Below are 23,999 nucleotides of genomic sequence, written 5' to 3'. Positions count from 1 at the left end.
TACTGTTTTGTTATTACAGAGAAAAAAGAAAAATGTTATTAGAATTATTAGATTAAAATGGAATCTATGGGAGATGGCCTTCCCATAATTCAGAACTTTCTGGATAATGTCTAGTATAAATAAATTTGAAGCAACTGGACTTGTTTAGTAATCATTGAAGACGTTTCACTACTCATCCGAGCAGCTTCTTCAGTTCAACTGACTGGTATGGTTCTGGATAATGGTTTTCCAAATAATGTATCCCATACCTGCAACTATTTGGGAAAAAAAATGGGGCAATGCTTGCTTTGTATTACTGTACAATTAGCTTTAAACAAAGCATCTTTTAGACATGTGAATATCCTTCTTTTGCGGAGGATGGACTGGTAGGACAAACATCATATATGGTAGGACAAAACGTCATATTTAATTTAGTTAAAGGGAAAGCTTAGATTTTTGGTAACCTATTTCCTCATAGTTCTTATTGTTATAGTTAAATTGCATTTATATCTCTAATGGAAGTCATTGAAGAATCCCATGACCATATAAAAGGTCACAGAAGTCAGAGGGCTAATTTACTAAAGTAGTAAATAGCACAATATGACAGTTTGCAGTATAGACCTAAACATTTATTCAGTTAAAATGAGCACCATGAATAAGACTTGTGTTGAAAATGTAGGGAAATAGTGACCACTGTATAAACAAACCCATCCCCTCTCTAAGCTGAAGCTCATTGTACAGAAGGCGCACCTTGGACAGGTAATTAGTTTTATTAGATTCTCTTCTGCAAATGGTAAATCAGCTGAACAGGAAAGTAATTTTAGTTTCTCGATTAGTGCAAGAAATAAAACAAAACAAAACATGGGTTTCTTAATTAACATAATAGGCATTCTTATGTATGTTCAGAACAAGCACTAATCATTGAGTTTATATTGAAAATGGGCTTGCTGTGCATGCTGGGCCACTCAAGATTTTCCTGCGGTGGACCAAACGCCTTATAGTTACACCACTGGCTGCAGGAAGTTTACAGTGTGGCAATACCCCTGCCAGAAGTTCTCTGTGAATGAGCACTAAGTGGTGCTCCTCTTGTGCCCTTAGTTCTTTTGCACTTGAGGGATTTGTAAAGGATCTCTTAAAGGAAAACTATAACTTCAGACTGAATAATTAACCACAGGCAAATGTGCACACACACACATATATACATGAATCAGTTTCATTAATACCAGCATGTCTTTAAACTGTAGGAACTAGGAAAAAAAGCAGTGCACACTGCATATATTGTTCAACAAATTTATATTTGATGGAGTTTACATGTTGATATTGTTCAACAACAAGTTTACTTGAATTGGAACTGTGCATTTCCCAATATTTTTGTTCTTGAAGTTAATGAAGTAATAGTGATTAACCTATTTTAAATGCTTAATAAATGTTGGTTCAAGAATATTTTTACACATACGACAGGTCAAGAAGTCCCCGTTTTTTACATCATAGATTTATAGTTTTGGAGAGTTTGTAAGGCAAAACATGATGTAAGAGCATGGGGGTAAACACACTTTACTTTAATTGGAACTGTGCTTTTTCCCAATATTTTTCTTCTTGAAGTTTACAGAACAATTACTTTAAAGGAGAAAGAAAGGTGAAAACTAAGTAAGCTTTATTAGAGAGGTCTATGTAAATACAGCCATAAACACTTACAAAACTGCTGCTCTGAGTCCACAGTTAAATGAAACACCGCATTTCTTTCCTTCTATTATGTATACATGATCTTCTGTGTCAGATTTCCTTCTAACCTTCAGGGCATGGCACAAGCCTGCTCAGTTTGCTCCTCTCTCCCCCTCCCCTGTCTGCTGTAATCTGAGCTGAGGGCTGTTCCCTGCCTGCACTCTGCTGCCTGGAAATAAAGTCAGACAAAGCTAAATAGGCTGCTGCTATCTTAAACAAAGGGAGCTTCTAGGGCTGTTTACCCAGATATGGTAAAGCATTCTGCAGTATGCACTATTGTGACTAATCTATTGTCTTAGTAGCTTTCCTTCTTCTTTAAGAAATATTTTACATATAATGGTTTTATCACTGGATTTCTTTCTACCCATCTACTATATGTTTGATACTATTTGGTATAAACTACTAATATAACAATTTCTGTTTATGGTTAGCTATTTATTTACTAGTGCTTATTTTACTGCCAGATTGGGTTATTAAGGATTATGGTCAGTTTAAAGTGCACTCTTGGCTCATCATATTCATGCTTGATTAAACCCAATAAATCTGTCTTTATAAAAGAAATAACAGGTAGTTCATAGAGGTGAGACTTTGAAAAAGCAAGTGTACCATAAAATAGCATGCATGGAGGAGTGTATTTCTGCTTCAGATACGACTGAAGGGCATTGTGTTAGCTGAGATCTTTTTGTACTGAACAATGGCGTTGAAACATTTATATCATTATTTCCTTTTCCTTAAACCTATTTTCTTTCATTACTTCTACACCCTTTAGGTTACCAAAAGATGGCACTGTTACCCTTTTTTTAAGAGCTTTCTAAATGATTTTAACAAATATCACTGCTTTATCATGATTAAAAGAAAATTAATAAAACTAATTATTGCTATCTATAATAAATGGTGTTGGTGGTTATTCTTTGTATAAATAAACACCGTAACATTTCAATATATATTCAGATTTGGGAGACAAGATTTCCACTGTGGACTCTTATAAAAATAAATGCTGTCTACAGGACTAAATAAAAGTCATTATTGCCCTTCAAGACGCATTTTCACACACATACCCAGTTATAGAGCATGGGTGCTCCTGTTGGTTTAAGAAATGAAATAACTTGTTCTATCATGGTTATCTGTATAAGTGTACAACATTAGGGACCGATTGGCATTCTTGTTTAATGAGAAATCTAATGTCATATAAACCTTTTGAATATAACAATAGTAAATACTAATAGTGATTAACCTGTTTTAAATGCTTAATAAATGTTGGTGCCAGAATATTTTTACAGATATGACAGGTCAGGAAGTCCCTGTTTTTTACATCATAGATTTATAGTTTTGGAGAGTTTGTAAGGCAAAACATGCTGTAAGAGCATGGGGGTAAACACACTGAGCTAATTCTTTTTTTTCAGGTCAGGAAACAAGCCACAATCATACACAGAAATCAACAACAATGCAGTACCAGAGGATTAGGCATTAGCAGGGTCAGCCAGGCAGATTTTCTAGCTAAAGCACAAATGCTAAACTCACAACAGAACCTGTTTGCTCAGGCAAGGAGCAAACCAAGGCAGGGTGTATAAAAAGGTTTCTCCTGTTGCTGATTGGGGGAGAGGTGCAGGTAAGATTAACCCTTACCTTTGATGGAACTACAACTAACAGATTTATACCAAGCTCACAAACAGTTACAAAAAAATGAAAACTTTTCAATGCACAAAGCACAGTTGACCTGATTATGCTAAAAATCAAATCATGTGTGCTGAGTTATTATATTGGGCAATGTATAAACAGGCAATTATGGGCAGTGTACAAACAGGCATTAACATTTATTCTTACTTATGTGTTTCTTGAGGTTTATAAGGTGACCTATAAATAAGAACAAAACATTACAAAATATATTAGAGAGCTCAACACTTGACTGGAATACTTGGTGGAATAGTTGGAAGGTAGTGCTGAGTGAGGAAAAAGTCACATCAAAAAAGTTGCAGTCTCATGAAATATTTTTCAGATGCGTCAAAAAAGTCATGGTCATGTCACAAATAGTGATGAGCGAATATGTCCCATTTCGCTTCACCATGAAATTCGCGAAACGCATTTGTTGCATGATTTTTTTTGTCGCCCGCATCTATGTTTTTGTTGTCCGCAGCTATTTTTGTCTCCCACGTCTATTTTTTTGTCGCCCACGCTTTTTGCTGCGACTGCACCCTTTTTTTGACATGACCGCGCCCAATTTGACGCGACCGCGCCCTTTTTGACGCGCATCAAAAAATTCCGTGTGACGAATTTTTCAAATTTTCACAGAACTTTCCAATGGTGAAATGTGGAAATTCGCTGCAAATTCATGCCTGATGAAAAAATTTGCTCATCAATAGTCACAAATGTCGTGGTCATTTCAGTTGCATCAAAAAACTTGTGGTGTCAAAAAAGTCACGTGAAAAAAAGTTGCGCGCATCAAAAAAGGTGCACGGTTTCATTAATTTTTGCCGTTTGCAAATTTTCTGCTGTTTCACTAATTTTTTCAGTGAAGAGAAATGGGAAAGATTCACTCATCACTATTTGAAGATATTATTGATAGTGATGGGTGAAATTATTCACCAGGCATGGATTCGCTGTGAATTTTCACGTTTCGCTGTTGGCGGATTGTTTCACGAAATGGGCGCCAAAATTCGACACACCAAAAAAAAAAAATGTTGCCTATGTCAAAAAAATTATCACCAGTGTCAAAAAAATTATGTGTGTCAAAAAAACTGACGCACGCAACATTTGTGCTGTTTCTCTAATCTATTGAAAGATTCTCAAAGTTATTGTGATGCAAAAGTTTCTCAAGATAAACACCTTGAGAAACATCCTAAGCAACTTCTAGATGATACAGGGGTAAGTTAAAGAAAATGTCCTAAACTTCAATATGCCACAGGAGGTTAAAAAATAACTTGAAATATTGTACTATCTAGCAATACCTGGAACCTTGCATATTTCAAGTTTATAAAAATGCTTCTGACCATTCTTTAGATTATCTTTTGTATCTTCTAGTACTGATACAAAACTTTATTATTTTCACTATGACAAAAAATATCATTTTCTGTCACTAAATAAAACTTCTTTTCTACTAGTCTCAAAAGATGGTGGGAACCTGGATATTGAAGTATACAGGAAACCCACTCACACTGATCAGTATTTGCTGTTCGATTCCTGGAACATAAACTGGGTGTTATAAGGACATCATCGGGCTGAAACTGTGGCAACCAACACAAAGGCTAAAGAGAAGGAATACAAACATCTGAAAGGAGCTCTAAAAACTTGCGGGAACCCAGGCTGGGCTTTTATTAAAACACACAGAGGGGAGGAACATAGCAGGCAAAGCAACATAATGATCCCATACCTTGCTGGAATATCAGAAAAACTTAGGACAGTTTTCAAAAAACATTGCATTCCTGTGTTTTTAAAACCCAGCAACACTCTGACACAAATTAAAGGTAATATTGTCTATGCTGTCCAGTGTAGTAAAGAGTGCTCAGACTTAAGCTCCCCATACACCATAAGATCCGCTCGCTTGGCGATGTCGGCAAGCGAGTGAATCTTCTCCCGATATCCCCCACCTACGGGTGGGCGATATTGGGAAAATCAAGGATAATTCGATCATTTGTCCCTGGGGCCAAACAATCGAATGATAACGACGGGCATAGGAAAAGTCGGTCCGGGGACTTTGCTAGATACTGTATATCATAGCTCTGATGAATGAGAATCTTCATAGACAAGAGACCAAGTTGGTATTAGATGATGGAAACTGGAATTACTTATTACTGACACATCAATCTACATGCACTCCTGGGTTCTTCTCTATCCATTTTTCTACTGCATTCAGTTGGTAGCTGAGTTATAAGTCCTCATCTTTAGTTGTGTGTCCATCAACATAATCGTGTAGCAGATATAACTGAATACTATCAGCCTTACAACAAAGAGATGAAAATGCCTGTATTCATTTTCATTTTTGCTTAAAGTGATACTGACACCAAAAATTAAATATTTTTTTACATCTATCAGAACATTGTCTTTGCATGAACTTTATAATGTTGCCATAAAAATATTTGCCTGAGGCATTTACATTACCTGTCTGATCCCCTGTGTTCCTCTATGAGGGGGCTGCCATATTTGTCTGTTAACATTAGAAGCTATAACTGACAGTCTGAGAAGGGACAGTCAGGTTGGCAAAACAGTCAGGTTTAGGAACTTTCAAGTAACAATTACCAAACCTGTCAGCGAAAAACCGTCAGCATGACCTATAGGTAGCTTTTTATGTATATTCATATTTTGAAAAGTAGTTTTTTCGTGTCAATATCACTTTAATGCTTCCAGACATTATGCTTTATGAAACTGAATACACCACTAACTAGGATAAACAGCAATTACACAGAACCTGATTTGTCAACAAAATGCATAACATATTTTGGGCCTGATTCACTTAAGTGCGAAAAAAAATTATCGCACGCTTTTTTGCGGTAAAAAATCCACGATAATTTGCGCACAATTCACCATTATCGCGTGTGATAAATCGCCATTTTCGCATTCGGTATTTCTCGCGCTAGTTTTACCGCATGCGTTAATTTCCGCGCTGAAAAGAATACGATCGCATGATTCACTATAACTTTTGCGCGCTAAATATCGCATTCGGCTATGCGAAAATTAACTCCTACTACAGGCAGGCGAAAAATTATAGAAAAGTACAGAAAATGATTTTTTTGCAATAAAATATGGACTTACAGTGTTATTTATTCAAGTCTGTGTCTTTTTACTCAATTTTACTAAAGTCTTGGCATGTATGGAATTTCGCTACTAATATACAGTACTATAGCGGTAAAAATTTATTCGCCAAAATATACAGTACTATAGCGGTGAATATTTTGTCGCGCAAAATACATTACTATGTATATTTTGGCGATTTTTTTTTCCACGATTTTGTAATCTCGCAACTTGCGGACATTTTGTGGCGATTTTTTAATCTAGTGACATGTGCGACTTGGGGCCATTTTGTGTCAATGAGCCTGCAGCCACCAAACTGAGAGGAGATGCCTGGGGTTTCTGACTTGCTACCAGGGGAGAGGCGCTATATTATCAGCGTGCTCCTGCATGCAGGATATGACCACCCACCGCCGGGGGACTTAGGGGTCCACGAGAGGAAGAGGGCAATCCTGGATGAGCTAAGAGAAGGTTTGCTCGCCAGGTTTGCCCTTGATGTGGGCCCCGCCAGCTCCAGCGGCTGTGGTCCGACCTGAAGCGCAGGAGCCCAGAACTGGTCGCTGAAATTAGAGAAGGTAATTATTGTACTTTATTATGCTTTTACAGTATACATTCAGTAAAAGATTTAGCAAGTAATTTGAACTAAAGGTACAAATGTAAGAAATGTCAGGGATGATGAAAGTAACATAGTAAGTTGGGTTGAAAGTTGAAAAAAGACATACGTCCATCACGTTCAACCATAATGCCAGTAGAGATGTAGCGAACTGTTCGCCGGCGAACAAATTCGCGCGAACATCGGGTGTTCGTGAACGCGTAAGTTTGTGAACTTTCAGCGTATGTTCACAGTTTGGGTTCGCGCGGCGTTTTCCGAGTTTTTTTATCGGCGCAAAAAATATCGCACAAATGACACATGGCGTTTTTCCGCAAATCCCGTTTTCATGGTGTTTAGCGCGAAAGAAAAAAAAGCAGCGTATTTTCGCTAGAATATCTTGCGTTTTTTTTTTTGCGCAACGCTGTGCCAACAAAGTCTTTTTTAGAGAAGTTTTTGCCCTTGATCCCCCTCCTGCATGCCCCTGTCCAGGTCGTGGCACCCTTTAAACAAATTTAAAATCAGTTTTCTGGCCAGAAATGGCTTTTCTAGTTTTTAAAGTTCGCCTTCCCATTGAAGTCTATGGGGTTCGCAAAGTCCGCGAATATTCGCGAGTTTTGGCGTAAGTTCGCGAACGGGTCCGCAAATTTTTTTTTTAAGGTTCACTACATCCCTAAATGCCAGTGAGGAACTGAAACGTTGCTCACAATAAACCTCTGAATATTATTTCACATCTTTGTGACTCCTTGTCAAAATCCTGTGTGTGCCGTCACCCCATGCCTGTCTAGATTTTGTTTTGCCACAGGCACCCAGGTGTTATTGTTCCTTACGGTGTGCAGCTTCCCAGCACTTCCTATTGTATATATATATATATATATATATACACATATATATACATATATATATATATACATATATACATATATACATATATATATATATATATATACATATATATATACACACATATACAAATCTATTTTCAAATACATTTACATAAATAAGTTTAAAGCAGGGGGGAAGCAGCAGGGAGCGGCCCATAAGGTGAGTCATTTGGGGAAGGGCCACAAATGTTTTATGGGGCCCTGGCTAACAATGTCTGTGTGTCCTTTGTATTGATGTGAGGGTTCAAAGGGGGAGGGGCCATTGGGGGCGTGGGAGGCCCAAAAAATGTTGTTGTGAGGGGCCCCGTTATTTATGATTCTGTATGAATGTATATATATAATATGTTACACAAAATAACATCTTGCAATACTATTTCACAGAACTTCAGCTGGCGCCTCCTCCCCAGGCCCAACCCCAGGCCCTCCAGCCTCTACCGGCCCAGCAGGCTCTACCGGCTCCAGTGGCCCGACCACCTGCAGCCCCAGCGGCCCGACCACATGTGGCCCCACCACCGGCTCCAGAGGCCCTAGGACCCAGCCAGGCCCCAGGACCCAGCAAGACCCCTGAGGCCCCTGGACTGACCCAGGCCCCCAAGGATGATGAGGCGGAGGAGGCCGCCGAGGTCGAAGACGCCCCGGCCTTCCCCCCCTTTACTCCTCCCCCAGTTTGCCCCCATTTTCCCCGGCCCTTGAGTTCCCCCCCCAGCCCCCCGGATGCCAGCCACCAGGTTCTCCTGGCCCAGCACATCGGTCCATGCAGGAGGACCTGGACAATATGAGGGCTGAGCTGGCCCAGCTCCGGGGGGAAGTTGCCCAACTAAGATGGGACTTTGAGGAACTCCCCTTTTTTATTTTATTATTTTAAGTAAATGTTTTTAGTTTTCTACTTCTGAACTGAGCAATGTGTCATTATTTTTCCTTCCTTGATATGGTATTCTATAGGGATGTAGCGAACTGTTCGCCGGCGAACTAATTCGCGCGAACATCGGGTGTTCGCAAGTCCGCAAATTCGCGAACTTTTGGCGATGTTCGCCATTTGGGTTCGCCTTAGCTGGCGCCAAATTTTGACCTCTCACCCCAGACCAGCAGATACATGTCAGGCAATCAGGCAGCTCTCCCTCCTGGGCCACCCCCCCCCCCCCTTGGACCACTCCCTTCCATATATAAACCGAAGCCCAGCAGCCATTTTACATTCTGCCTGTGTGTGCTTGAAGAGATAGTGTAGGGAGAGAAGCTGTGATTGATTTGAGGGAGAGTTTAAGTAGGATTTCTGGCTAGTAATCTACTACTGCTCTGTATTTGTGTGGGGATAGGAGCTGTGCATTCATTTCAGGGAGAGTTTAAGTAGGATTTCTGGCAAGTAATCTACTTTCTACTGCTCTGTATTTGTGTGGGGATAGGAGCTGTGCATTCATTTCAGGGAGAGTTTAAGTAGGATTTCTGGCTAGTAATCTACTACTGCTCTGTATTTGTGTGGGGATAGGAGCTGTGCATTCATTTCAGGGAGAGTTTAAGTAGGATTTCTGGCAAGTAATCTACTTTCTACTGCTCTGTATTTGTGTGGGGATAGGAGCTGTGCATTCATTTCAGGGAGAGTTTAAGTAGGATTTCTGGCAAGTAATCTACTTTCTACTGCTCTGTATTTGTGTGGGGATAGGAGCTGTGCATTCATTTCAGGGAGAGTTTAAGTAGGATTTCTGGCTAGTAATCTACTTTCTACTGCTCTGTATTTGTGTGGGGATAGGAGCTGTGCATTCATTTCAGGGAGAGTTTAAGTAGGATTTCTGGCTAGTAATCTACTTTCTACTGCTCTGTATTTGTGTGGGGATAGGAGCTGTGCATTCATTTCAGGGAGAGTTTAAGTAGGATTTCTGGCTAGTAATCTACTTTCTACTGCTCTGTATTTGTGTGGGGATAGGAGCTGTGCATTCATTTCAGGGAGAGTTTAAGTAGGATTTCTGGCTAGTAATCTACTTTCTACTGCTCTGTATTTGAGTGGGGATAGGAGCTGTGCATTCATTTCAGGGAGAGTTTAAGTAGGATTTCTGGCTAGTAATCTACTACTGCTCTGTATTTGTGTGGGGATAGGAGCTGTGCATTCATTTCAGGGAGAGTTTAAGTAGGATTTCTGGCTAGTAATCTACTACTGCTCTGTATTTGTGTGGGGATAGGAGCTGTGCATTCATTTCAGGGAGAGTTTAAGTAGGATTTCTGGCTAGTAATCTACTACTGCTCTGTATTTGTGTGGGGATAGGAGCTGTGCATTCATTTCAGGGAGAGTTTAAGTAGGATTTCTGGCTAGTAATCTACTACTGCTCTGTATTTGTGTGGGGATAGGAGCTGTGCATTCATTTCAGGGAGAGTTTAAGTAGGATTTCTGGCTAGTAATCTACTACTGCTCTGTATTTGTGTGGGGATAGGAGCTGTGCATTCATTTCAGGGAGAGTTTAAGTAGGATTTCTGGCTAGTAATCTACTTTCTACTGCTCTGTATTTGTGTGGGGATAGGAGCTGTGCATTCATTTCAGGGAGAGTTTAAGTAGGTTTTCTGGCTAGTAATCTACTTTCTACTGCTCTGTATTTTTTGTCTAAATAACAATTTGTCTAAATAACAATAATAATTCCGTGTCCAGAAACATCACTTGAGTGACGGTTTTCCACCAGCAATAAAATATTCCGTATCCACTACTGTATACGTTGCCCTTGCAGGCCTTGTTGCCCGGTGTCTGCAACCAAGTGCCACCTAGCTGTGTGATCTTTTTCACAATTTGTCTAAATAACAATAATAATTCCGTGTCCAGAAACATCACTTGAGTGACGGTTTTCCACCAGCAATAAAATATTCCGTATCCACTACTGTATACGTTGCCCTTGCAGGCCTTGTTGCCCGGTGTCTGCAACCAAGTGCCACCTAGCTGTGTGATCTTTTTCACAATTTGTCTAAATAACAATAATAATTCCGTGTCCAGAAACATCACTTGAGTGACGGTTTTCCACCAGCAATAAAATATTCCGTATCCACTACTGTATACGTTGCCCTTGCAGGCCTTGTTGCCCGGTGTCTGCAACCAAGTGCCACCTAGCTGTGTGATCTTTTTCACAATTTGTCTAAATAACAATAATAATTCCGTGTCCAGAAACATCACCCAAGTTGTTGTTGTTTTGTAAAAATAAAAAAAATGCCAGGCAAAGGCAGGCCGCCACGCAGAGGCACTAGGGGCCGTGCTGCTATGATATCCTGTGGCCCTAGGAAATTGCCCAGTTTTCCGAAGGCACTTACCCTGAACTCCCAAAATGCTGAAGAGGTAGTTGACTGGCTTACACAGCACACCCCATCCTCTACCGTTTCTAACTTTGCCACAACATCCTCATCCTCCTTTGCTATGGGCACCCCACGTACCACTTCCTCCACCACCGCCGCCCCTTCTTCACTGGAGTCAGAGGAGTTATTTACTCATGAGTTTGTTGAAATGAGTGATGCGCAACCATTATTGCCAGAAGAAGATGAAGGAGATGCGGACGTTACACCAGATATCATAATTCAGGCAGGCAACACAACAGAGATGGACATAAGGTGTGATGAGGTCCCCGCTGCTGCTGTCTTCTGTGAGCTGTCAGAAGAAATTGATGCATCTGAGGAGAATGATGATGAGGAGAGTGATATTTTGTGGGTGCCCACAAGAAGAGAGCAAGAGGAGGATAGTTCAGATGGAGAGACGGAGAGTCAGAGAGGCAGGAGGAGATTAAGACTTAGAAGAAGCAGGGACAGCTCCCAGGGAACAGTAGGGCAACAACATGAATCGGCACCTGTGGTCAGCCAGCCAACGCACCCGCCAACTTCTACTGTTACTGCTAGAAAGCCCACATCAAAAGGCTCAGCAGTGTGGCATTTTTTTAATGTGTGTGCCTCTGACAAAAGCGCTGTAATTTGCAATGAGTGCAGTCAGAAACTGAGTCTTGGGAAGCCCAACACCCACTTAGGTACAACTGCTATGCGAAGGCACATGAACGCCAAACACAAAGCACTATGGGAGCAACACCTCAAAGGCAGCAGCCAAACGCTAAGCCACCCTCCTTCTGCTCCAGCATCTTACTGCTCTACCTCTGCTGTCCTTGACCCGTCTCAACCACCCTCCACTCCGCCTTCCAGTTCCTGCTCATCTGCCCCCAGCCAAGTTTCTGTGAGGGCCATGTTTGAGCGTAAGAAACCAATGCCTCCGAGTCATCCCCTTGCCCGGCGTCTGACAGCTGGATTGTCTGCACTCTTAGCCCGCCAGCTTTTACCATACCAGCTGGTGGACTCTGAGGCTTTCCACCAATTTGTAGCAATTGGGACACCGCAGTGGAAGGTACCCAGCCGCAATTTTTTTTCACAGAAGGGAATACCACACCTGTACCAGCATGTGCAGAGCCAAATCACCGCATCTCTGTCATTTAGTGTTGGGGCAAAGGTCCATATGACTACTGACACATGGTCCTCCAAGCATGGTCAGGGCAGGTATGTCACCTACACTGCCCACTGGGTGAACCTGGTGATGGCTGGGAAGCAGGGAATGCGTGGTTCAACAACAGTGGAGTTGGTGTCACCGCCACGGGTTGCATGCGGGTCTGCCACCACCTCTACTCCTCCTTTGCTCTCTAACTCGTCTTCTAACTCGTCTTCTAACTCGTCTTCTAACTCGTCTTCTAACTCGTCTTCTAACTCGTCTTCTAACTCGTCTTCTAACTCGTCTTCTAACTCGTCTTCTAACTCGTCTTCTAACTCGTCTTCTAACTCGTCTTCTAACTCGTCTTCTAACTCGTCTTCTAACTCGTCTTCTAACTCGTCTTCTAACTCGTCTTCTAACTCGTCTTCTAACTCGTCTTCTAACTCGTCTTCTAACTCGTCTTCTTCCTCCTCTGCTGCTGTGTCCTCCTCCACACCTGTGCACCCCCAGCTCCACATAGGCTATTCGACGTGCCAGGTACGCTGTTGTCATGCTGTCTTGGGCATGACGTGCCTGGAAAGTAGAAACCATACCGGATCTGTACTCCTGTCATCTCTGACCCCTGACCCCACACCAACTGAAAATTGGAAAAGTGGTGTGTGACAACGGAAGCAATCTGTTGGCAGCACTGAGACTGGGCAATTTAACACATGTGCCCTGCATGGCACATGTTTTAAATTTGATAGTCCAACGGTTTGTCTCAAAGTACCCAGGATTGCAGGACATTCTCAGGCAGTCCAGGAAGGTGTCTGGCCATTTCAGACGTTCCTACACAGCCATGGCACGCCTTGCTGACATTCAGCGGCGGCACAACTTGCCAGTCAGGCGTTTAATTTGCGACAGCCAGACTCGCTGGAATTCAATGCTCCTCATGTTTGAACGTCTGCTGCAACAACAAAGAGCCATCAATGAATACCTATTTGAACTGGGTGGTAGGACTGGATCTGCAGAGCTGGGGATTTTTTTCCCCCGTTACTGGGTGCTTATGCGCGACGCCTGCAGGCTGATGCGCCCTTTTGACGAGGTCACAAATATGGTTAGTAGCACTGAAGGCACCATCAGCGACCTAATACCCTTTGCTTTTTTTCTTGAGCATGCCGTGCGACGAGTGACAGATGACGCTGTAGACCAGCGTGACCAAGAGCCTGATTTCTGGGCGGAATCACCAGAACGTTCCCAGGCACCTGCTGCAACGCAGGGAGAGGTGTCAGAAGCGGAGTCAGAGGAGGAAGGTGGCTTTGTGGAGGCAGAAGACCAACAGGAGCAGGCTTCCCAGGGGGCTTGTGGTCACCTTTTGTGGAGCCCTGGTCTTGTACGTGGCTGGGGGGAGGAGACGGTGGTGGATGAGGACGTAGTCCTTGATAACGAGGAAGGGGAGATGGATACCTCTGCATCCAACCTTGTGAGAATGGGGTCTTTCATGCTGTCATGCCTGTTGAAGGAACCCCGTATCAAGAGGCTTAAGGAGAAGGACCTGTACTGGGTGGCAACGCTACTAGACCCTCGTTACAAGCATAAAGTGGCAGAAATGTTACCAACGTACCACAAGTCCGAAAGGATGCTGCATTTCCAAACCAGCCTGCAAAACATGTTGTACAATTCTTTTAAGGGTGATGTCACTCCACATTCCAGGGGCAGAGGTGCCGGTAATCCTCCCACGAGCACACCTGCAAGGACAATGCACTTTGGCCACTCTGTAACGTCAGACATGCAAAGTTTTTTCAGTCCAAGGCAGCGCCAGGACCCTTCTGGATCCACCCTCAGAGAACGCCTCGACCGGCAGGTAGCGGACTACCTGGCATTAACTGCAGATATTGACACTCTGAGGAGCGATGAACCCCTGGACTACTGGGTGCGCAGGCTTGATCTGTGGCCAGAGCTGTCACAATTTGCCATAAATCTGTTGTCTTGCCCTGCCTCAAGTGTCCTCTCAGAAAGGACCTTTAGTGCAGCAGGAGGGATTGTAACTGAGAAGAGAACTCGCCTAGGTCACAAAAGTGTTGATTACCTGACCTTTATTAAAATGAATGAGGCATGGATCTCGGAGGGTTACTGCACGCCGGAAGACTTGTTCTGACTGCCCATGCAGCTGTCCTTCTCTGCACGCCGCTTGACACCACACACAGCTGTCCTTTAGCGTCCTCCTCCACCACCGTACAAACTAGGGTGCACATCCTACTGGCTTAATTGTAAGCCAAACTTTTTGGACAGGTAAATCCTGAATTTTTCTCTCTTCTACTCTTCTGTGCTTGTCACCCTATCTGAGTTCTTTGAAAGGGTTTGGCTGGGGCATGGTTATGATACCATCTAGCTTTGATGTTTTTAATGTCTTCTGTGCTTGTTGTCACCCTATATGAGTTCTTTGAAAGGGTTTGGCTGGGGCATGGTTATGATACCATCTAGCTTTGATGTTTTTAATGTCTTCTGTGCTTGTTGTCACCCTATATGAGTTCTTTGAAAGGGTTTGGCTGGGGCATGGTTATGATACCATCTAGCTTTGATGTTTTTAATGTCTTCTGTGCTTGTTGTCACCCTATATGAGTTCTTTGAAAGGGTTTGGCTGGGGCATGGTTATGATACCATCTAGCTTTGATGTTTTTAATGTCTTCTGTGCTTGTTGTCACCCTATATGAGTTCTTTGAAAGGGTTTGGCTGGGGCATGGTTATGATACCATCTAGCTTTGATGTTTTTAATGTCTTCTGTGCTTGTCACCCTATCTGAGTTCTTTGAAAGGGTTTGGCTGGGGCATGGTTATTATACCATCTATCTAAGATATTTTTTCTGTCCTCTGTGCTTCAGTGGCTGCAACAAAAAAACCATAATTTTTTAGGAATGTACACATTCCTGATTTTTCAGGGTTCTGCAACTGCGGCAAAATCGTATCTTTTATGGTCACCACAGGTGATCGAAAAGGTAGGACAAACCTGGGCCCACACTGCAGAATCAGTGTTTTTTGGTTCACGTTACTGTACATTGAATTACCTCTGCCTGACCATGCACGTGCGCACAAGCACGGTGACTGCTAAACACACCACTACAGAAATATTCCCACCGACGGGACGAACGTCCTGGAGGTGACAAGCAACTAGTAAAAACTAATATTCGCACACTTGACAGTATCATTAAAGCTTTTTGCGTTTTTTTTCGTTGCAGTAAATGCGGCGTTTTGTCTTTGCGTGTGAACCGGCCGTAACCTTTACACGACTTGATTGGAATGTAGATGCCGGACTTTTTAAAGCAGTTTATTACATAAGTTTAGGAATGTAGTGTGTTTTCTCCCCTTAACAGCACAAAACGCAACGCTGTGTCAACAACGTATTTTTCAGAGAAATTTTTGCCCTTGATGCCCCTCCTGCATGCCACTGTCCAGGTCATGGCACCCTTTAAACAACTTTAAAATCAGTTTTCTGGCCAGAGATGGCTTTTCTAGGTTTTAAAGTTCGCCTTCCCATTGAAGTCTATGGGGTTCGTAAAGTTCGCGAACGTTCGCACTTTCGGACGAAAGTTCACGAACGGGTTCGCGAACATTTTTTTTTAGGTTCGCTACATCCCTAGTATTCTATACTTTCATGTAGTTTCCCCTACACTCTTACATTTATCAGTAACAGCATCAATATGCTTTATGGTTTAAATGTTTGCAAATATTCTGCCAACAATTTTGTCTTGAGCCCATTTTGCTGAATTGTAAAACTTGCGTTAATTAGTACGTAGCGTATTTTCTGGCTAATGTGATTACTGCCAATCCAATGTTTTGTTGCCAGAATAATTGCAATATTATATTTGTCCCCGTTTAATAAAGTGCCCATAACATATTTGCCGTTTATTCTGTGTCTAAAATCTCCCACTTAATTTAAGCCACTTTAGCAAACGGACCCCTAAGTATTTGGCTAAATATTCTTAAATGCCCCCCCCCCCCCCATTTTATTATCTCTAGCACTTTTTTTTTCTTACTTAGATTTTTATAATTTTTGGGGTTTCTTTTGGCAAATAAACTTTTATACAGCACCTCTTTAGCACTCTGTGCTCTCCCAGGGCAAAATGTCGCCATTTTTATGCTGCTGATTGTCGCATATTTCATGCGATAGGTTTGCATGCGGAAAATACTGTGCACGCTATTTATCGCAAAACAAACCTATCGCATGAAATACCGCGTTTAAAAAAAGCGCGAGTATGCTTATAGTGAATTGTGCGAAAAATCGCCAAAATTAAGAAGCGGTAAAATTTATAGCGCACAGTAAAAATAGCGCACATTTTATCGCACTTTAGTGAATCAGGCCCATTGTGTTTTTGTCATGAAACTTTCATGTCTTTAGTAAAAATATGTGTGTAGGTATTGTTATTGCTCTTTTTTAGTGGTGGTGGGGAACTAAAGGGCTAAGGTCTACACAAAGGCATTAACACCAACAGGTGAAAATATTTATAGACTTCACAGCCACACTCTATGTTAACCACAATGGCAGAGTTATCAGTTTTAGCAGATGGGGCAAATGCAGATCCTCTTACCTTTATCACCTGTGCTCCAGTGGTCCTTGGCACAATAGAATGATTAGTAGTGATGGGCAAATTATTTGGCAGGCATGGATTTGCGCCTAATTTTCGCATTTCGCCATTGGCTGTTTTTTTCACGGGCAACAAATTCACTCATCACTAGCAATCAGAATGAAAATTAAGGAGGAAGCAGAGAAGCAGAACAATGCTGCATTTTCTTTATTGGTATTGTATCACTAATAAAGGAAGTTTGCAGCATAGTTCTGATCCTCTGCTTCCTCCTTAATTTACATTGTAGGTTACATATAGACACAAGCTCAAGCTAAAGCAACGTTTGTTTGTAGCCTTTCCTTTGACAACATATACAGCATTATATGATAAATGGCATACCTGTAATACATCCCAATTAAGTTTTGGTGCAGTTTTGTAGTGGTATCTGAGTGGCCTTTTTTTTATATTCCCTTCCTAGCAATATAACCTTTTAAGGTTGCATCTCCATTCTGGAGTGCAAAGATCTGTGCCTAGGGTTCTAAGTGAAGGGAAGGGTCATTTAATGCCCTCTCAAACTTCAGGGCTATTACTTCATAGTTATGGTAGTAACTGCCCTATTTTCATGTAAAAATACAACTCTGGGTTACCATTGGTTGGCACATTTAAACACTTTAACTTTGGAGACTCTCTGCAATGACCTTAATTACAAGTAATTATATATTTCTAAGTCACACTGAAGCACTGATTCTGAATTTTTGTGCATGCATGTAGCAAATAGCACCAAGTCATCTCTAGTGCGGTCATCAGACCATAGCAAGCGAATTGGTTCCCTAAGACGACCCTGGATCTCTAACCGCCAAACACTGATATATGAAACAACCCATTCAAATGGACAGACGTTCCTGTTCCCCAGCAATGTTGTTTCAATTGAAGTAATGATCACTGCACACAGACACTTTTCTCCTATGTAACATGGATTCAACAAGCAATCCCCTTATCAGTTGTAACTGTGATCTACTCCTCTCTCAAGCTAAACTAAATAAATGATAAGTCAAAACACAAAAATACAACTGAAAATTGCATTCCTCAATGCAATCATCTTCATTATGCAGTTTATTGCAAAATGTATTTAAGACCAGCTTGAAGGTGGCATCATTTTTTCATGCAAAGAACTGTTTTTTTAATTAAGGCATTTTATTACATTACTGTCACAAACATCAAATTGTGCACTAAGTTTTTATAACGGGGCTACCCAGCTCAGTTAGCTCTTTATCATGGGAAAGGGAAAGTCTTTATTGTCTAAAGCAGACATCTCACCTGTTAATGTGATAAATCAGGACAGTCTTTATTAAGCAGCTCCACACTTTTAAGCATAAAAGCACTTCTACGAGGATTCTCTTACACCCTTACTTGTCTAACAGCATACCTTTAAGCGCCAGTGTCATATGGTAGTACACTAGCGGTATGCCATTAGCTTCAAGATTCCTTTTTATGGGCAAGTGCAAGTGCATAGTCACAGTAACCTACCTTCTGCAGATACATTTCCAGAGATGGTTAAAGAAAACCTACTAAAGGAGTTTTGCCCTGGAAGGATGTCAGATCCCTTTTCAATTCCACCACAAGCAGACTTGTGGATTTCACTGCAGGGATTGTTCTGGAGAAGAAGCCTGGTGGTTAATTTACCAACTACCACACCCCCAGGCAGCGGATTTTTGCCTGTAGAATCACCCCAGTGGAGAGAGTCTTTAGACAATGACTTTAACCATCAAAGGAATTAAGAAACCTCATCATTTTGTCTGAATCACACAAAACTTAAAACAGTTTGGGTTTTTTTGCAGATGCCTCAGGGGCAAAGGCTTAGGTTTATAAGATACTGCAAGTGGTGTTCCAAACAATGGCATGTGAGCTGGCACAATGAAAGCCTAATGCAACTGTTAGGATATGGTAAAATTGGATTACCCGGTTCTCCCTTATGAAACTCTCTTTCTCAGGTGTGGCCCATTCCAAAAGCCCATTCCAGGACATGTATGGATATTGACAAGTTTTTTCTGCAAACTCACCCTGGGTTTCCTTTATGATTGCTCAAGTCCAAATGCTTGAGCAATCATAAATCTGGCCCATACTGTTTGTATACTATGGCAACATATGAAAACTAAAGGATGAGCTGTCCTCATAAATGATAAATGTCAGCTTTCTAAGTGTACCAACATGTATTAGGGTTGGACTTTCATAGCATTGTTTCTAGATAGTGATGAGTGAAATTTTTCGGCAGGCATGGATTTGCTGAAAATTTTTGTGTTTCGCAGAAACACAAATTTCTGTGTTCCGTGAAACAGGTGCAAAAAAATTGCTGCAGAATTTTTTTTAAAAAAGATGTGCATAAAAAAAAGAACACAACCGACTCCAAATTTAGTATAGTCCACAGCAAAATGATTACATAAAAGAGTTTTCATGGGCATGGCCGTTTCACTCGTGTTACATTTATTGCACTCATTAAAATTTCAGGGGTAGAAAGAAAGAGGAAACAATTATATGGCTCAGTTTTTAAATAATGCTTCTAGTTTATTGTGTGCAAGAGATTCACAAGAGCTAAGTAGAATGCTCAGGTGCCTACATTCTGTACTAAAAATATGAAGAAAAAAAAAATTACATGCTATAAACATGAAGTTAGCCCTTTATAAAGAATCCTTTAAAATAATGTAAATTGAGACAAGGCTCTCCAGATAGTTACATAGGGTTGAAAAAAGACCAGAGTCTATCCAGTTCAACCCATCCAAGTAAACCCAGCACACACAACCCACGCCTACCAATCTATACACTCACATAATCTATATATACAACCACTAATACTAACTGTAGATATTAGTATCACAATAGCCTTGGATATTCTGATGGTTCAAGAACTCATCTAGGCTCCTCTTAAAGGCATTAACAGAATCTGCCATTACCATATCTCTAGGAAGGGCATTCCACAACCTCACTGCCCTCACCGTGAAAAAACACCTACGCTGCTTCAAATGGAAGCTCCATTCCTCTAATCTAAAGGGGTGACCTCTGGTGCATTGATCGTTTTTATGGGAAAAAAGAACATCCCTATAATCTGCCTATAATCCCATCTAATGTACTTGTACAGAGTAATCATGTCCCCTCGCAAGCGCCACTTTTCCAGAGAAAACAACCCCAACCTCGACAGTCTCACCTCATAGTTTAAATCTTCCATCCCCTTAAACAGTTTAGTTGCACGTCTCTGCACTCTCTCCAGCTCATTAATATCCTTCTTAAGGACTGGAGCCCAAATCCGCACTGCATACTCAAGGTGAGGCCTTACCAGGGACCTATAAAGAGGCAAAATTATGTTTTCATCCCTTGAGTCAATGTCCTTTTTTATACAAGACAGCACTTTATTTGCTGTAGTAGCCACAGAATGACACTGCCTGGAATTAGACAACTTGTTATCTACAAAAACCCCTAGATCCTTCTCCATTAAGGATACCCCCAACACACTACCATTCAGTAGATAGTTTGCGTTTATATTATTTCTACCAAAGTGCATAACTTTGCACTTATCAACATTGAACCTCATTTTCCAGTTTACAACATATAATGTGGATTACAAAACAACAGTTTTTCTAAACAGTGAATATGTCAAGCAAATATACTAATACATAGTAAATTATGCTTTTAAACATTGTTAGACCTGATTATTGAAATGCACTGTACACTTTAACCACAGTTTCTCATTAGTTTGCAAATGTTCATATATTTATTTCTCCATTTAATTCAGTCATTGTTCATATGTTCATTGTACCTTACATTTTCATGTTTTATTTCCACATAAATTATTATTCAGGACCAGCGCAAAGTTTCTTTTATTTAAAAACTATGGGGAAAAATCTTCTTAAAAGGCAAATTACCATCTTTATAATACAGTGGTTCATTTATCTTTATGGCTGCATATATTCATGCCTTTGCTACTGTATTAAGATGCTTGAATATCGTGTACAATTCTTTATTTTTATATTTTATATTAATATTTCATTAGCTGATAAGTAGATATCTATACAGACTTTACAGGACTCCCAAAATGTCATCTTGTTGAGCACACTAGCTCTAAATAAGATTTATATTATAGACTACCATTTTAAGGAGTGGCAAGTGTTGACATTAAAAGCAACTGTAATGTATTTATATTCTTGTTAGCTTTAGGGAATCTGCGTGGTTTGCTAATGTAAGAAACTGTACATATGGTGTAACTAAACTATAGTGCTTCTCAGTGAATGAGCTCTCTTGTTATCTCAGCATGCTTTACAAAAGACTGGATATTATTTTTCCACCATCTGCACATTTTGCTTCATTAGAAGGAGGAAAACCCAATTCAGGCAATATCAATTTATTTTTATTGTCCACCATCACATATTCATTTAATATTTACTCTGCTCCTGCAGACAATTGCTTTGGGAACCACATCTTTCTTATAGAGGTAATTCAGACTCTGTGAGCTTCCAAACATTATTTTTCCCCTTAATTTCTACATCTACTATTTGTTATCTTCAGCAGTAAGGTTTTAAAGATGAATCTGCTTTTTAAAAGCATGTGTGTATGGCTACAATTGAATAGCAACAGGTAACCTCAAAAAAAATAAAGTTAAACCATTTATATAAGGTATACAAAGTACAGAGCTAAGAAATTCTGGTAATGTTTTTTGTTTACACACATGGAGGCACATTTATTGACATTACGATTATAGTGGTTTTAGAGTTTTTTGAAACCCCAAATAAACTCATTTCCACTAAAACCACAAATGTCTAGTCATTTAAAGATATGAATTGAAAAAGCAAAAAACACATTTTCTTGCACTTAGAAGTGAAAAAAAAAATCACGAAAACTTAAACCATAAATTAAAGATTGTTACAAATTGCCTAGGCCAACTCCCACTGACTTCAACAGCTTTTAGATGGTGTATTTTTATATTTCCGTTCTTCATGGTTTTGACACATAATAAATGGCAAAAATTATTTTTTTTACATGGAAACAAATCAAGCTTTTAGTGCAAAAAAACACGAATTGGTTAATGGGCCCCTTAGTAGACCTAGAAAATGTTGTTTTGATAGTACCTCCAAATAGTTGTGTATACATATATACAGTATAATATCTCAATGGGATCTCATATCCAGAAACTCAATACCCAGAATACTTCAAATTATGGGAAAACCATATCCCATGGCCCTTTCCCTTGTAATAATAAAAATGTATCTTGTACTTTATATTAACTAAACAAGCATGAATTCATGTTGGTTAACAAAATAATTCTGTTGGCCTAAATTCCATATAAAGCCTCTCCCCTATGTAAATGCGAGAAAACCTGAACAATCTGAAAATGAAAATCCCCCCCCCCCCCCAAAAAAAAAGCACAGTAGTGTAATAATAATAATATCTATCTGTCACTTTTGGTACCCCTGCTTCTATTCTCATTTTACAAATGTATCCTTTCCGTTTCAAACATCATTTAACAAGTGCACTTTCATATGTTCTAAAAATGCTAAAATGTAACAAAGTGAATATAAATGTAATTACAATTATAAGTCCTAATATTATTATGTAAAAATGAAAATCTCTTTGGCTTATAACTAAAGCTACTTACATATTCTTTTTATTCACTCTATAATAGAATGAATGTCTCACAAAAAAATTAATTACTATAGAATGCATATTGATTATTTAAAGTGCTGTCATTCTTTCTTAATAGCTTAAACTCCAAAGTGCCTTTAGCCCTGCACAGATCAGGACATTTTATAGAAGTAAACTTGCTCTGTTAAACTACTCTGTCTAAATTAATTCATTAATCAAACTATGGAGATATGAACAAAACAAGCTATCATAGGATTTATGGTAGGATAACTGTAAAAATTGTTTATTTAATTGATATCTACAAGGTAGTTGGCTGTTACTGGCAATGCAGAGGAACATGACAAGAAATGTAATGATGATTGTTTTTCAGGTTTCATTTCAACATGCGTTTAAACATTTTGAGGTGACACAGCAAAGAGAATTCTTGCTTAAAAGTCAGAACTTCAGAAAAGTGATCCATGGCTATAATATCTTTTGGAGGCTGAATAAAAATTTTTATGTGAACTGTCTTTTTGGGCTTATTTATATACCTTCAAAGCATGAATATCTGCTTCCGTGATTTTCATTGAAGTAGGAATTGCCTGTTCTTGAAGTATCGGAAAATTTCCATCAAAATCAAAGGTGAAATATTTGTCAATGTTGGAATGAAAGCTTAATTGAAATAATAAAAAGCTACCGAATTACCATTACTTTCATAGCATTTCAAAGACTTTTTAAAGGTTAAGTAAATGTTCATTATATTACCAGGCTGAGCTGGAGAACACATAAACAGGAAGAAATGCTAGAAAACAAAGAAACTGGAAAATGTAAAATGTGTTGGAAATAAAACCTTTTTACAGAAGATGTAAGCTTTATAAAAGCAAAGTTGGAAAAATCAGAGCGCCCTGAGTATGCTTTAACTTGCTGAATATGTCCTTTTCAACTTCACCTATTATAAACCTATTGGACTCAAATAGTGCAAAGTGCAGTACAAAGTGCAAATTTAATTTGATATTGAATTACTTTAACGTTTGCATCCAAATGCTATTAAAAAAAGGGTTATTTAGTACACACAATCTCTCTACAATTAGAATCAGACATTATACTAAGGCAGGTTATAGATGCCTGCAATCATCTTCAAGATAAAAAATTATGCAGGTCTCTTAGTATATAATATCATAGCAGCTCAGTTTCAGAACTACTAAACTGCCCTGTACAATCTGTGGCACATCAGAATGGCAATCTTTCAAAGGGGGTTCCCTCACTTTCAGATTTTTTTCAACAGACTAATATGCCTAGGTTTTAGGAAGATGACCTACAGTTCTTAACAAAAAAGAGATTACACAAGAGGAAGTATCCACCACTCTTAAGCACCTCCCTAATGGTAACACCTCTGGCTCAGATGGGCTTCCATATCAATACTACTAATGATATCAACATATCCTATCTTACTAAACTATATCATGGCTACCTCCAGTGATTTCAGATCTCCTCTACAGATTCTACATCTTTTCTATCTTTGGTTCCTTA

The sequence above is a fragment of the Xenopus tropicalis genome, chromosome 8, assembly GCF_000004195.4.
Source record: "Xenopus tropicalis strain Nigerian chromosome 8, UCB_Xtro_10.0, whole genome shotgun sequence".
In the NCBI taxonomy this organism is placed as follows: Eukaryota; Metazoa; Chordata; class Amphibia; order Anura; family Pipidae; genus Xenopus; species Xenopus tropicalis.
This window is presented reverse-complemented; position numbering follows the sequence as displayed.